Genomic DNA, 3611 nt, shown 5'->3' on the forward strand with positions numbered 1-3611 from the left:
CCCACACAGGGGTTCTTCCCCTTCTAAATGCAGGAATCCCAGCACATCAGAACAGCCAGGAAGGGCTGTTTGCAGAGAGCACTAGTTTTACATAGTACAGTGCAGCTCCATTACTGGTGGGGGCAGGGAGGGGACGCCCTATGCTAATTTAGCACAAATATCATTTAAAAAACAAAGTAAATCAGAAAAAGGCAACGGTACTGTGCTGGTGCCGAAATGTACAATTGTGAGACGCGCCAGAGAGCTGCAGAGCCAGGGGACCTTGGGGGTGACATTTCCAGGGATCAGCTTTCATTGCAGTTTGAAAAAACCCTGTGCAGAGAGATTATCTCCACACTGATCTGGATTGTCTCGTTCAGCTTTGGCCCTCGGCCTAGCTGGACAACGAGTAGAAAAGTTGGCCAACGTCCTGAGGTCAGCGGCCCCCACTGCATTAGCTGGGAAATAGTAGAAAGAATCTTCAAGGCACTTAAGAACTCACAGGCTTAACACACTGGAGCCCAGAGAATTGAGGGCAGCAGCTTGACATGGGAGTTAAAGCCCATATACCTGCAAAAGGTGATTCAATATCATAGCATATGTAAACCAAAGCGGCGCAGAACAGAAATCACTCCCGCAGTGCAGGACAGAGCTGGTGTTGCTCAAGTTAATGGCTCCTGTTTAGATCAGAGTGAATGAACTGGTGCAAGAGGTGCTGCATTCCAGGTTGGAAGGGGCTTGAGTCCACCAGGTGGTTTCTTCTTTGCCTTTAGGAGGCCTGCACTTACTCAGGGATGGCAATGATGCTGCAGACTGCTGCTTAGCCCCTCCGCAGGGCACTGAAGCAATCTGCTGTTACAAGACAAACCAAGAGGTTACAGTGGAGTTGGCTGAAGGGAGAAGTGCTCTTCTGCCCCACTGGGTGGCTTCACTCCATGGGGTCCTTTCTTGTCCCACACTGTGCAGAAAGCAGAAGTGTAGCATGCAGAGTGAGCAGGGGCCCGTTCTGGGCACACAGTTCAGCCTCTGGAGGAGCATCTGCTGCTGCGCCGAGTCAGTTGTCAGAAAAGTTCCAGCCGGACGGTGTCTGGAGTCCTTCCAACGACCACAGCCGCTCCCCCATCCCATCACTGCCATAGCACAGACGGGATTTCACGTATGTCTGCCTTTCCCTCTAACCTTTCCCCTCTCTTCTTTAAGGGGAAGAAGAGGGAAAAAATATAGGTCTAAGGTCTGCATGGATTCAGCTCTTAAACCTCCGTTTCTCTCTTAAAGAGAATGGATCAAGGGCAAGCAGAAGAGTCCGGACTTTTCTGGATTGGGAACGACAGTCTGTCTGGCCACACTCCATCGAGATGGAGGGTTGGCACCATCAGCACAGAGTTTTCCATTCAGCTAGCAGGGGAGGAGCTGTTAGCAAGTGACAGGGTCCTGCCTTGGTCTCTACCACCAGCAGATTTCTCGCTCACCTGGAAGCGTGATTTTGGGGATTAATCTGCCTTTTCCACCTTTTCCTTCTGCACATCACTAGGTGAGAGGGAGATTGTTTCATGTGCCACCTCCCCTCAGTGCCCCACGGCTTATTAATTCTCCAAATATTTCACTCTCTAGAGCGGCAGCAAGGGCTCTGTACTACCCTAACCCTGGGAGGAAGGAGAGAGAGCGTAACCAGCCCGGCTTCAAGGTGAAGGCTGGGGGGAGGAGGAGCATTCAGGTCTCTGCCTTAAGACAAACTGAGCTGCCTGGTGTGTTCATTTCATTATGCTGTTTGTAAAGCAAATGGTTGCCAGTAAGGACAGCCCAGTGCCCCGCGTCCCCTCTGCAGTGCCTGTGTTTATGGCTGGACAGAAGTAGCAGGCAAAGGCCAACATGCATGTACTACTCCAGCAACATTTCCCCCTCCTTGGAAATCACTTCACCCTCCTACGACCCAAAGGCTGAGCATGGTTGTGGTTCTGGCCACACCGAACACATCCAGATTCCTTTTTCCAGAGTCCCTATTGGAGAGGCCAGGGAGAATGGGCCCCTCGGGGAGCAGAGACAGAGTGTGAAGTGGGAGGCCAGGTCTCCGAGACCCTGCAGATGCGGACCAGGGATGCAGATGCAGCAACTGGAAAAACTGAAGAAATCTCAAGTGACTTCCTGCTAAAACGCTGGGGCAGATTCTGACCCCTGTAAGGACCCATTATGCTGCTCTGGTGTTGGAAAGGGATAGAAACAGCCCCCAGGGAATAGCTCCAGCACAGCTGGGCTGTATCCTTCCCCCAGCACAGCCCTCAGTGCACAGTGCTGGGGAAACAGCCACAGGAGGATGTTTACTGAGGGTATGAGAGTGCCTGCCTCTAGCTAGGCTGACAGCAAAGTAGTTCCGGGAGCTGCTCCAACCTAGCTGGGTCCTGGCTGCTCCTGCAGCACCCAGAACCTGGGTCCTTTTGCAGACAATTGGTCCAGGCTCAGCAGATACACATGGGTTTCAGGATAAGATGTCTGGGGGCATCTCAGGGGTGTGGGGGAAGGAGCAGCAGAGGGCAGGGGTCAGGCCAGGGCCCCATGGCAAAAGTTGGGGGGGAGGGTCCGAACCTGCTGGGGTCAGGTCTGTTCTGTGGGGTAATGGATGGGGGTGGGGCTAGGAGCCCTCTGTGGTTTCGCAGCTGTGGAGGAGGAGCAGAGCCCTGTATGAAGCAGAGGGCATAGGGAGGGGTGGACATGGCTAGGCTCAGGACCGAGCTTTGCTGGGAAGAGGTGTGGAGAGAGGAGACCAGGGTGCTTAATAGGCTGGGCAGGTGCCCACAGTGAGGCAAAGGCTGTAAGAGGAAAAGGACCATTACTCTAAGCAGCCCCAGGTACATGTGGGGTGAAGGCTGTGGGTTGGCCTGGCAGCCAGAGGAGCTCAAGACATCTGAGGTCAGGAGCCCAGGAGGCACCACGGTTGCAGTGGACTAGGCAGGGTTCGGGGGGCAGGAAGTGTGCAAGGCGTGAGGTGACGCTTGCAACAGTGTTGGAGAGGCTGGGCTAAGGGCTGTGTTGTGGGTGAAGGCTATGGAGGGGGTGGGGGGCCTGGGAAGCGCTCATGGACTTACTCATCAGCACGATTATTTTTTCTTTTATTTCTAAGTAAGAGGCTGCTACCACAACAGGCATCAGCTTGGAATGGGAAGAGATGACAGGCCACCAGCCTCACAGGGCAGTTGGAGCTGAACAGCAAGAGTGGATATGGGCTCATGGCACATGGGGGGCTGTTGGGGAAGCAGATTCCACCTTGATGAAGTAGCTTCTGTGCAGTTGGGTCTCTGTTCTCCTGCCTCACCGCTTCCAGTGGCTTAGACCCAAAGGGAGAACCCTACCACATAACAACAGGAAGAAAAAGCCAGGGGCTTGGAACCAGACCACGAGTTTTGTCCTTCCTCACATTTTAACTTCTGCACAAAGATCTCTGGTCTGCGGAATCAGCTGGTCCCAGTAGCTCAGCAGCAGAGTTTCTGGCAATAGCACAATCCCCGGGGCAGCTTGGGATGCTCCGCTGGCTCTGCCCGCTCTCGTCTCCTGACGTGGTACAGAACCAGCCAATATGAGAACAAAGACTTCGGGAGCCTCAGGCCAGGCCTGCAGTTTGTTTTTAGTCTGAAGTAGCT

Source organism: Gopherus evgoodei, chromosome 18 (assembly GCF_007399415.2).
Source record: "Gopherus evgoodei ecotype Sinaloan lineage chromosome 18, rGopEvg1_v1.p, whole genome shotgun sequence".
NCBI classification, from domain to species: domain Eukaryota; kingdom Metazoa; phylum Chordata; order Testudines; family Testudinidae; genus Gopherus; species Gopherus evgoodei.